This window comes from Maylandia zebra, linkage group LG7 (genome assembly GCF_041146795.1).
Source record: "Maylandia zebra isolate NMK-2024a linkage group LG7, Mzebra_GT3a, whole genome shotgun sequence".
NCBI classification, from domain to species: domain Eukaryota; kingdom Metazoa; phylum Chordata; class Actinopteri; order Cichliformes; family Cichlidae; genus Maylandia; species Maylandia zebra.
In genome coordinates, this window is record NC_135173.1 from 64,637,647 (window position 1) to 64,650,769 (window position 13,123).

The 13,123-nt window shown below is 42.5% G+C and overlaps 1 long non-coding RNA gene across 1 annotated transcript; it reads left to right on the forward strand.

Annotated features, from left to right (window-relative positions):
* The first annotated feature begins 7,240 nt into the window (after nucleotides 1-7,240).
* Nucleotides 7,241-8,901, forward strand: LOC143412437 (uncharacterized). The gene is made up of 3 exons (XR_013099749.1): nucleotides 7,241-7,532; nucleotides 7,982-8,099; nucleotides 8,355-8,901. It is a non-coding gene; the product is annotated as an uncharacterized LOC143412437 (long non-coding RNA).
* Nucleotides 8,902-13,123: the final 4,222 nt, after the last annotated feature.

Sequence of the window (13,123 nt, forward strand, 5' to 3'; positions counted from 1 at the left end):
GGTGATGTCACTGATGAGGCCGCCTACAGGGAGGAGGTGGATCGTCTGGCTGAGTGGTGCGACACAAACAACCTGCTGCTTAACACCGAGAAGACCAAGGAGCTCATCGTGGACTACAGGAGGAATGCTGACCCACATCCTCCCATCCACATTAAGGGGACGGCTGTGGAGCGTGTGAGCAGCTTCAAGTTCCTGGGAGTCCACATCTCCGAGGATCTCACCTGGACGACCAGCTGCTCCAAGCTGGTCAAGAAGGCTCACCAGCGCCTCTTCTTCTTAAGGACTCTGAGGAAGAACCATCTGTCCTCAGACATCCTGGTGAACTTCTATCGTTGCACCATCGAGAGCATCCTGACCAACTGTATAACAGTCTGGTACGGGAACTGTTCTGCCTCGGACCGGAAGGCGTTGCAGAGGGTCGTGAAAACTGCCCAGCGCATCGCCGGAGCACCACTTCCTGCCATAAAGGACATCTACAGGAAGCGGTGTCTGAAAAGGGCTGGGAAAATCATCAGAGACCCCAGTCACCCATCACATGGACTCTTCACCCTCCTGCCCTCTGGGAGGCGCTACAGGAGCCTCCGGACTAAGACCACCAGGTACCGGAACAGCTTCTTCCCCACAGCTGTCAGACTCCTGAACTCTGCCTCCTGACCTCTGACCCACGTTAACACATGGACTGAACATACACACACCCACAATGGACAACTGTACCCTCAAACACACAATAATAACATGGACTGAACCACCACTCACAACCACTAGCACTTTATATAGCCTCTGTAGGAATTATATCTCACTTATCTTAACTGCACTACTGTATAGCTCTGTGTAAATAATCATTCTGTACATACTTATAGTTATAGAATATTCACAACATACTTCATACCGTGTACATTATAACATACCATAATAGACCCATTTCTGTAATATACTCACATATCTATATTATTGCTAATATATATTGTAATATATCTATATCACTAAAGCACTTCTGGATGGATGCAAACTGCATTTCGTTGCGCTGTACCTGTGCATGTGCAATGACAATAAAGTTGAAATCTAATTCTATTCTATTCAATCAATAGTTAAACTTGTGTGCAAATCTATGCTTAAAGTGCAACGTAAGGTGCTTTTAATAAAGTGAAAAGTGTGCCCCTATAACTGCTATACAAATTATTATATAAATGGTAGTAAGGGAGTCCTCTTCCTTTCACCCGTCTTTAAAAAAATGTAGCAAGCTTGAACACCTTTCTATTACAGCTCAGGATAGGAAAGCGTTTTTCCATTTCTTCCATCATACAATCTATAACTGAATATTTTGATTCTGAATATTTGTTTGCTGTGTGGGTCTACATGCGGTCCAAGGCAAGAAGTAACAAGAGAATCATTAAGTTTTCTTGCTTTCTCTTTACCACAATATCAGTCGACAGGTCATCAAAGAAGGATTCAGTATAGCAGGGGTAGACAACCTTTCTGATGATGAGTGCCATCTAAAATTTCCTCAGAGGTCAGTGTGCTATATGATTGCATTAGCAATAAATTTAACAACGCTCTATATTAACAGTTACACACTATATAGAACCACTTTACAGAATTATATTTGTTCGCAGATATTGGCCGCTATCAGCAAATAGTTATCAGCTATTTTGAAACAAAGAAAGACACTTTTTATCCATACCAGCAAATGAACTGTACAACAGAACATGCAAATGCTATTTATGGCCTCCTCACAACAATGATAAGAAAAATAAACTGGGCCAATATGGCATGTTTGTTAATACAGGGATACACATGTTATGTGATCTCTGGTCTCCCACTCAGAGACACAGGTCTCCGAGTGTCCAGCATTCAGACGGCTACCTGAGGACACTCTTCATGTGAGAGAAAATCTGCTCACACAGATATGTAGAGCCAAATACTATCAGTAAGGCCTCTGCAATGTTCTGAAGACAGTTAAACTTGTCAGCTAGTGATGTCCAGCAGGTGAAAATGCAGCTCCATGAACACGCACAGCTGTGGATTCCAGCTGCATCTGTATTTCTGCAAACTTTGACCCCCCACAGAGTTGAGCTTTTCAGTTCAATCAGCTGCATTTTGATGTCCTCTGTGTCCAGCTGGTAACGCGAGACAAATCCAGCTGCTCATTAAAGCTTTCTGGTTTGATCAGAAAAGAAAACATTGGTCCATACACCTGAAAGTCCCCAAAACACGTTGTGAATTTTGTCTCGAGTCTACGGATGTATCCGTGTATTGCTGATGCTGCGCTGAACGGAAAGCTCCTGAAGCTTTTGAAGTGTCAGAATGTGGAAAGCTAACAACGTCCCTCTCATCAGTAGGCTAAGTTATTTTTAGCCAATTACAAGCTGAATCTGGTAGTTGGGGTTGTTAGCTAAGATACCGTCATTAAGAAGAGGCACAACTAATGTGTCTATGCTAGCTGATTTGCAATGTGCACCGCTGGCACCATTTATTTTTTTTAATGCACCTTCTCAGATTAATTCACTGCGTGTCGTGCCCAGGGCTGGACTGGGACAAAAAATCAGTCTGGGCAAAATAAGAAAGTATTTCTTTGTGCCCCCCTCTCCCTGTTAATGCCCTACTTGTCTCTCAGCAACACTTTGCTAGACCCGCCCCTGCACAGTTACCAGCTGTCAGCTACTTAGCAAAGGATCCTGGTGTTTTTTGTCTCTCAGAAACAGTTCATAACTTCCCTTCAACTCATTCATGTCACCTAAAAGGTAAACCTGTTTCTCCATCACCTGTTCAGCTCTGATGATTCAGTAAGGACATCTCCTGGTGTCATCCTCATGTTTCCCTCTCACCAGATAACCAAACCGACATCATGACCAGCAGCTTTACAGCTGTGGCTCCAGCAAACATCAGCTGATACCAGAAATTAATATTAAATAAATTCTAACAACAGCTGATCAAGCTTAAACGTGCTGCTGTTGTTTAGTGCGACACCCGGCGGTTTCCTCTTTCTGGCAAAGTGGGCGATAAACAAGAGAGACAGGACGTGGCAGAAATGCCGATCAGCTGATTATTGATCAGTTTCATGATTGAAGTAGCAACAGGAGAGGGAGGGGGAGAGAATGAGAGGAGAATAAACAGCTGCAGCGTAAAGACACAGAATAAATCAAGCATTGTGTCTTTTTCCATTCTAGCTAAAGTACGGGACAAACTGTGTTCCTTCTCAGCTCAATCCGAAACACGTAATATTTTCTCTGAATGAGGGACGATTCCATTTTTTACGGGATGGTTGGCAACTCTACTAACCTTATGAATAAAATAACGTTCACTATCAGCAACATCAGAGCACCCACCCAGCTGTATAGTAACTCCGTCATGATAGCTAGTACACAGTACCAGTGATTGTAACTGATTGTAAAAACTCAGCACAACGAAAATAAACTCCACCTAAACCTGGTTTATATCTGACCCAGATAGACTGCAGGTCATAACTTCTTACCTGAAGTTCAGTTCACCTGACACTCGGACCGGCGCCTCGGGTCTCTCCTCCTCTTTCCCTCATCCACTTGCTGGCCTCTGTGGAAGCTCCGCCATAGCCACCACCAAACAACTGAGTTATTTTTACACATCTGCCAGCATCTGGCCAATCCACCACCTTTTATTGTTTATACCGTTATTAAAAAAACAAAAAACATCGGCCCATGAAAACGAAATATCACCATCGGCCCGTCCAGGTATGAGCGTGCCATCAGTGATTCCACTAGATTTATAGCCTCAGACAGGTCAACAGTTTTGGACTGAAGCATTTCTGATAACATGTTAGAGTCACTCAGAGTGTAAGGCTTCCAGCAAAATATCACATCCATCTGAACCAGATTCCCCCTTTGCTTCTACAGCTCTCTGTGCATTGGTCTCTGATGAGATCTCTTTTAGTACACACAAAATAACCGGCAATCTGTCCATGATATTGCAGCACAGTATATGTCAAGAAGATCTGCACATATTACAAAAGCACTGCAGTTCTCTTGGTGCCCCATGAAACACTTCCTGCTGCACTGTCAGTCTTATGTAATGGATGAAAGATGCAGGTATAAATAAGTGTTCTAGCAAAGAAAATACATTTCCTGCATTGGGAACGGTGTCCTTTATCCATCCTGCTACACCAGAATATGACCCACTCATCACAGATGCTCCATCATACTCTTGGTCAGCGTGGTCACAGCTGAGCTATGTTTTAAGTAGCAGTGAATATTAGAATTTCTGCTTTTATCTTAATGTATGTCTAGTTTATAAGAGAAGGAGAAATTCAAACCAAAGGAGACATGCCATTTTTAACATGAAGAAACGCCCAGATTCACAGTGAGCGGGTCACAACGTTAGCATTTTAGATCTTCTATTGCAGTTAAAGGTCAGCATGGTTGTGGTCTGTTGTAATACAAACAAACAAAAGTACCCAGCATGAATGTGTTTACATTTGATCAAAGCCACAGTCTTTCTCTAACTTTAACTACAGTACTTGTAGTTGCTTAAAACTATGAGGTGGGATCAGTTATAACTGTGCCTCCAATGCAGCTTGAAATTTTTCTGCAGCTAGCATTGAGACAAATATGCAACATGCAAACATCCATACTACATGTTTTTGTGTGAAAAAGTGGGTATCAATACACAAATGCATTTTTAATATTTTGTGTGCAGAAAATGATTTGTGTAACCTGAACTGATGCATATCAGATATGAGCAAATGTCTTACGTGTTGCTCTGTGATTCTTCTGCAGCCTGAATAAAGGAAAGTTGTGCAGAAAGTGATGATTAAGGAATATTGAGGAAAATTATGAAATTACAGAAGAGGTTTGACAAAAAAGATATACAGATATAAAGATGCAGTGCATGCAATGTAAGGACCACATGATGGAGTGGTTTGTTTGAGCTTGTTTTATTAGATAATCAGAGTGATACCGAGGCCCTGAAACTTCACGTTGTTCTTTCTCAATATTTTGTGTACTCATGCCAGGAGACCAACAACCCCATAGTTAGCATGCAACAGTGGTGAAAAAAAAACAGCTTTATGTTTTTTGATTCACTCTTTTGGTAAAACAAATGGCTCAGCACAACACAGCATGTTACTACATGAAAATATGAAGGTGGTAGGAGAGAAATAAAAATAAGTAAGTATATATTAAGCTAATAGTGCACAGCACAGGCCTGCAACAGAGGCAAAACAAAGATGAAACAATCAAGCGGTGACAGCTGTGGCAAACAGTGACCTTGCTGTAAACAGCCACCAAATATTTTCAGTCATCAACGAGACCTGAAACCCAGTCGCCGAAGTGACTGAAGAGGTAGCTAAACAAACAGACAAAGGTCAAATTCTCACAAACTGTTCCCTTGAGGAGCGAAGAAAGCAGGTGAAACATGCCAGAGGAAAACATTCCATAAGAATTTGCTGCCAGGTTGTTTTACTGGAAGTTTGTTATTTATCTAAGACGTGTTGTGTTTGTGCAGCATTTTCAAAACTATCATAAAGTGTATTTAGGTTGGTGTCAGGAACATTGTGCCAACTTGGAAGTCAAAAAAGCAGCGATAAAGGCTCAGTTTTCAAATACAGTCTCAGTATCTTTATCCTGCAAAATGTCCAGCAGGACTGAATTTTTCAGACATGACCAAACACAGTGCGTAGAAGTTCCTGCTGAGGCCTTGCAGTTCAAACAGAGGTGGAAGCTGATGATTCATTTGTGTTTTATGTGGTGAGAGTTTCACACGGTGCAGAATTTTACATTTCAGCAGGGTTACGCAGTACAGTTACACACTGATAACTTTTTTGTATGATCCCAAATCACATCCTACTCTTCTTCAGTGATGTCTACAGCAAGTTTATTTTTCCACACCTGTGCTACAGCATGGATGCTCATTACATCCAACACATCAGTTTGATTCAAGGCACTGTAAAGATGAGATATGGCTTTCTTGGCTGGACCTGGGAGAAGTAATTGCTGATATCCTACTTTTAATATTGAAAGTAGTTTTTTGGGGGGTTTTGAAGTCTGAGAACTGAATGTATCTAAAAAAGAAAGTAAAGTTGGGGATGTTTATTGTTTACCACAACGATGCCTGTAAGTCTGCTTCTAGTGCTTTGTTAGTTCTTTGAATTTTCTGTCTTTCTCTTTATTGAAATGGAGAGTGAGACAGAGCGAGGACATAAAACAGGAGCCTTTAATCTGTATCCTTTAATAACAAATTGTGTTTTTGTTGATGTTTGTTGCCTGATGAGCATTAGCCTTAATCATTTCTGATATGCTGTAAGTCATTAGAAACAGACACAATATTGAGTAATCCCTGTTTCTTTTGTTGCAGCTAATGATGCAGAGACGTGCACGGCAGGTCTTACCACACTGCCGCTGATGAAGTAGATGATAATAAGATGTGTTCAGCTGAAGAAAGAGAAATCCAATCTCCACTCAATGATCAAGCTGGGGGAAAGAGAGAAACTGAAAACAAACCAACACTCATTATTGTCAACGGGGCCCGGAGGCCAGTATGTGGGTGGGGACCCGAATCAAAAGACAGGCGGAGGGTTTTTCACAAGCTTTATTATAAACAGAGAGATAAGCAATGACACACACCATGGAAATGTGGCAGCGAGAAGATGGTTTCTGAATTTGAAGCTTACTTTGCAGGTTAGGAGCGTAAGGTTCTGGAGGCCTGCTTACCACAGTTAGGTAGCTGATGAACTGGCCAGTCTCCATAGCCAGTCTTGTTAATGCTCGCACTCAGGTGGGGCTCGGGCCTATGCAGGACAGTAGTGATGACAGGGTCTCTCATTGGTACATCCCACACTTTATGGTAGGTTGTGCTACTGGCTTTAAGTTGGCCTCTAGTGTTGTTCGCCATCCAGTCCATCTATAAAGATAATGCATGCACTGTAATGACTTTGAACTGGCGCTGAATACATCTTAAGTGCTGCCTCGCTGATTGCTGTCAGTGTATATTGACAAATGGCTATAGCCTGGAAATATGGTGCACCTAGCATTCAGACAAATATACAAGGTGTAAACATAATACATCCATACTACATAATATAGTGTGGAAAAACTGAGTATCAATATACAAATGCATCAGATATCAGCAAATATCTCAAATATTGTCTCGCGATTCTACTGTCGACTTTCACTGCAGCCTGAGTAAAGGAAGGTTGTGCAGACAGTGAAGATTGGGACTAAGCATGCATTATCAGTGCATGTATTTATTGGTAGAGCACCGAGTGGTTTGTTTGAGCGTTTTATCAGATATATTGAGTCCCCGAAACTTCCTGTTGTCTCATGGTACAGAAAAACCCCAATCTATTAACCACCTTTGGGGTTGTTGATCATTTTTCCAGTTTCTAAGAAATGGTTTGAATATGCAGATGAGAACGTGACTTAAAGCAGGGTGATCGGACCGATCATTCAGACATCTTCTGAAACATCAGGATCATCAGGTCTACAGTGAAGTCAGCATGAAGACTCTCAGCCTGACAGTGGGACTGCTGCTCGTGCTGTTCACCGTTTACCACAGCGATGCCTGTAAGTCTGCTACTTGTACTTGTGTTAGATCAGTTTTTGAATTTCTGTCTTTCTCTGCATTCAGACACAGAGTGAGACAGAGCGAGGACATCAAACTCATATAAGTTCATGGTCATGAAGACCAGTGTTGATCTTAAATTCTTTACTGTAATTAAAAGTCAGATTGAATCCTCGTGTAAACAAGTGTAGTCACATGTTCGGCATGTACTTCACTGAGACAGACTTTTTTAAAACTTAAATTCTTTTTTCTATTTTCTATGTATCTCTGTCTTTTATGTCTTTGCTTAATAATCTTACTCCAAGACATAAAATAAGAGCCTTCAAATGGTATCTTTCATTAAGATATAACAAATTGTATTTTGTTACTTAATGAAGCATTAAACTTCATTATATCTGGTATGTTGGAGAAGCAGCCACAGCACTGAGTAATTCCTGTTTTTCTGTTACAGCTAAGGCAATGATTACTCCTGACCTTTGCTGTTTTCGCTTCTTTGACAAACGGATCCCAAAGGCGAACATCGTCTCCATCGTGAAAACTCACAGACAATGCCCCACACCAGCATTTGTGTAAGTTTGTCTTTCACTGTCTCTTTGATTCGATCACTAATGTTTACCAAGAAGTCATATCTAGGGATTGAGAGTAACGTAGTTTCTATTCTCTGTATGTCCTGTACATGTGGCAGAATTGACAATAAGGTTGACTTTGACTTTGACTTTGATGTATAAGCAATGTATGATCGTCCACATTGAAGCCATAACTCTGCTATTAAGAGTAAAATGTGTAAATATGAGAGCAAAATAATGATTCTGACTTTTCTACAGGATCAAGACACCCAGAGGGCTTTTCTGTGTGAAACAGACTGTGAAGTGGGCAATGGAACAATTTGTCAAACAAGAGAGAGGAGCAACTAAACCAACGCCACAGTCAACAGCTCAAACATCTTTCATGACTTCGATGAATGCTACAAGCCGAAATGCATCAGTCACTCCATGAAGTTCCTTCAGAAAGTTTTTATTTTTTGCATTATCACAATATCAGCCTAATAATTTGTGGATTATATCAAACCTCTGGCAAATAGTTTTCAGTATTTAGTTAATGAACAAAGCTATTGGGGCACATCTGAATCTTTGAATTCAGGTCTTTTCTGTCTTGTTGCCGCAGGTGTATCAAATCCACCAAAATGCCATTTAGTCTGTACAAACACTTGTGAACGTCTGAGTTGTTATGTTGACCCAGCTTGATGTGACAGTATCTCAATATCTCAGTTTATAATGCAACAATATATAAAAAACATGTATTGAATCATTTGCTTTCACTATGCCATTTAAACGCTGCATTGTTTTGCTTCATCCTGCATTAAAGTTTCATTTCACAAAACTGAGCGACTGAACCTGGAACAACATTTATTATGATGATGTGGGAACAACACCGACACGAGGATAACAGATCGTGCCCCTTTGTAACAGTGAGGCAGACCATGACAAGTATAGTGGAACAAGAGGCATTTATTCACCATATAGCTCAGAACAAGACAATGAGAGATTTTTCAAGCCTTCTCTCTTCACAAAACAACAACCATCACCCTGACTAATTGAAGCTGGCATCCTTAAATACTCTCAGCTGTCACAGGCTAAACCATTATTCCATTAACAGGTGAGTTCTAAAATCCCACCCCTCCACCACGTTATACAATACATACATTTCAATGAATAAATATATACATACATTTTACATTTTCATATTAATAAATATTTTACACTTCTGACACCATATCCATTATTATAAAACCCCCCAAAACCCCAAGACAAACGATTCCCCACACTCGATTAACTCATGGCCTCTCCCAGAACCAATAAATGGTGTCTGAAGTCCTGGAAACGTTTGCCCCAAAACCCTGAAGAAGACACAGGAAAGAAAGGTGAGTAATCACGTCTCGGTCACTTCTTTGCACCACCTTTATTTCTAGACTTGTCACACACACATTTGCGTTAGTTCTCCTTACTGGTAAACCTTATTTGCTCTCAATCACAACCTTTCCTTTTCACAGACAACGACTACATTTCTTGATGAGTAGCAGCTGTGCAGGACCTGGAACAAAGGCTACCAACTAATTTTAAAATGCACAATAAATATTCAATATCCCCAGATTCCACCAATATGTCTCCTGCCACACCAGAGGAGACAAGACTTTAGACCATGTGTATTCCAACCTGGCTGGAGCCTACAAAGCCACACCCCTCCCCCACATTGGACAATCGGACCATCTCTCCCTGTTCCTCACACCTCGGTATTCACCACTCATCCAACGTGTGAAACGTGCTGTGAGGACAATTAAAGTGTGGCCAGAGGGGACAGACGCAGTGCTCCAGGACAGATTTAAAAACACAGACTGGAATATGTTCACGCACACAGACCTGGACCAGTACACCTCATCTGTACTGGATTACATCTCCAAAACCACAGACAGTGTCACCACCCAGAAACGCATCACCATGTACCCCAACCAGAAGCCTTGGATGAACCGGGATGTTCGTCTCCTCCTGAAGGCCCGCAACACTGCCTTTAGGTCAGGAGATGCACACGCCTACAGCACAGCCAGGGCTAATCTAAAGAAGGGCATCAAAAAAGCCAAACACCATTACAAAAAGAAGGTAGAAGAACACTTCTCCAACTCCAACCCCCGACGCATGTGACAAGGACTCCAGACCATCACAGACTACAGGACCACCAAACCCTCCCCCGCATCCTCTGATGTCTCCTTCCTCAACGAGCTCAACAACTTTTATGCTCGTTTTGAGCGAGGGAACCCCACAACCACAACCAAAGCAGACGTGACGCCAGACCACCAACCTCTGACTCTCTCCCCCACCGATGTAGGAGCGGTGCTGAGCAAGATCAATGTCCACAAGGCTGCAGGTCCTGATGGCATCCCCGGGTGTGTTCTCAGAGCGTGTTCTGGGGAGCTTGCAGGAGTGCTCACAGACATATTCAACCTGTCCTTGGCCCACGCTGTGGTACCGGCCTGCTTCAAATCCACCTCCATCGTCCCGATACCCAAAAACTCCAACCCATCTTGCCTCAATGACTACCGCCCAGTAGCACTCACCCCCATCATCACTAAGTGCTTAGAGCAGCTGGTCCTAGCACACTTCAAATCCTGTCTCCCCCCCACCCTGGACCCCCACCAATTCGCATACTGCCAGAACAGGAGCACAGAGGATGCAGTCTCCATCGCACTGCACGCTGTCCTCTCACACCTGGACAACAACACCTACGCCAGAATGCTGTTTATAGACTTCAGTTCAGCATTCAATACAATCCACCCCTCACAACTCATCAGGAAACTGACAGACCTGGGCATCAGTTCCCTCATCTGCAAATGGTTACTGGACTTCCTGACCAACCGCCCCCAACATGTCCGGCTGGATAACCACTGCTCATCTACCATCACAATGAACACCGGTGTACCACAAGGCTGTGTGATGAGCCCTTTCCTTTACTCCCTCTTCACCCACGAATGCAGACCTGCTGATGGTTCCAACACCATCATTAAGTTTGCAGATGACACCACGGTGATTTGCCTCATCAGTGACAACGATGAGGCCGCCTACAGGGAGGAGGTGGATCGTCTGGCTGAGTGGTGCGACAGAAACAACCTGCTGCTTAACACCGAGAAGACCAAGGAGCTCATCGTGGACTACAGGAGGAATGCTGACCCACATCCTCCCATCCACATTAAGGGGACGGCTGTGGAGCGTGTGAGCAGCTTCAAGTTCCTGGGAGTCCACATCTCCGAGGATCTCACCTGGACGACCAGCTGCTCCAAGCTGGTCAAGAAGGCTCACCAGCGCCTCTTCTTCTTAAGGACTCTGAGGAAGAACCACCTGTCCTCAGACATCCTGGTGAACTTCTATCGTTGCACCATCGAGAGCATCCTGACCAACTGTATAACAGTCTGGTACGGGAACTGCTCTGCCTCGGACCGGAAGGCGTTGCAGAGGGTCGTGAAAACTGCCCAGCGCATCGCCGGAGCACCACTTCCTGCCATAAAGGACATCTACAGGAAGCGGTGTCTGAAAAGGGCTGGGAAAATCATCAAAGACCCCAGTCACCCATCACATGGACTCTTCACCCTCCTGCCCTCTGGGAGGCGCCACAGGAGCCTCCGGACTAAGACCACCAGGTACCGGAACAGCTTCTTCCCCACAGCTGTCAGACTCCTGAACTCTGCCTCCTGACCTCTGACCCACGTTAACACATGGACTGAACATACACACACCCACAATGGACAACTGTACCCTCAAACACACAATAATAACATGGACTGAACCACCACTCACAACCACTAGCACTTTATATAGCCTCTGTAGGAATTATATCTCACTTATCTTAACTGCACTACTGTATAGCTCTGTGTAAATAATCATTCTGTACATACTTATAGTTATAGAATATTCACAACATACTTCATACCGTGTACATTATAACATACCATAATAGACCCATTTCTGTAATATACTCACATATCTATATTATTGCTAATATATATTGTAATATATCTATATCACTAAAGCACTTCTGGATGGATGCAAACTGCATTTCGTTGCGCTGTACCTGTGCATGTGCAATGACAATAAAGTTGAAATCTAATTCTATTCTATTCAATCAATAATTAAACTTGTGTGCAAATCTATGCTTAAAGTGCAACGTAAGGTGCTTTTAATAAAGTGAAAAGTGTGCCCCTATAACTGCTATACAAATTATTATATAAATGGTAGTAAGGGAGTCCTCTTCCTTTCACCCGTCTTTAAAAAAATGTAGCAAGCTTGAACACCTTTCTATTACAGCTCAGGATAGGAAAGCGTTTTTCCATTTCTTCCATCATACAATCTATAACTGAATATTTTGATTCTGAATATTTGTTTGCTGTGTGGGTCTACATGCGGTCCAAGGCAAGAAGTAACAAGAGAATCATTAAGTTTTCTTGCTTTCTCTTTACCACAATATCAGTCGACAGGTCATCAAAGAAGGATCCAGTATAGCAGGGGTAGACAACCTTTCTGATGATGAGTGCCATCTAAAATTTCCTCAGAGGTCAGTGTGCTATATGATTGCATTAGCAATAAATTTAACAACGCTCTATATTAACAGTTACACACTATATAGAACCACTTTATAGAATTATATTTGTTCGCAGATATTGGCCGCTATCAGCAAATAGTTATCAGCTATTTTGAAACAAAGAAAGACACTTTTTATCCATACCAGCAAATGAACTGTACAACAGAAAATGCAAATGCTATTTATGGCCTCCTCACAACAATGATAAGAAAAATAAACTGGGCCAATATGGCATGTTTGTTAATACAGGGATACACATGTTATGTGATCTCTGGTCTCCCACTCAGAGACACAGGTCTCCGAGTGTCCAGCATTCAGACAGCTACCTGAGGACACTCTTCATGTGAGAGAAAATCTGCTCACACAGATATGTAGAGCCAAATACTATCAGTAAGGCCTCTGCAATGTTCTGAAGACAGTTAAACTTGTCAGCTAGTGATGTCCAGCAGGTGAAAATGCAGCTCCATGA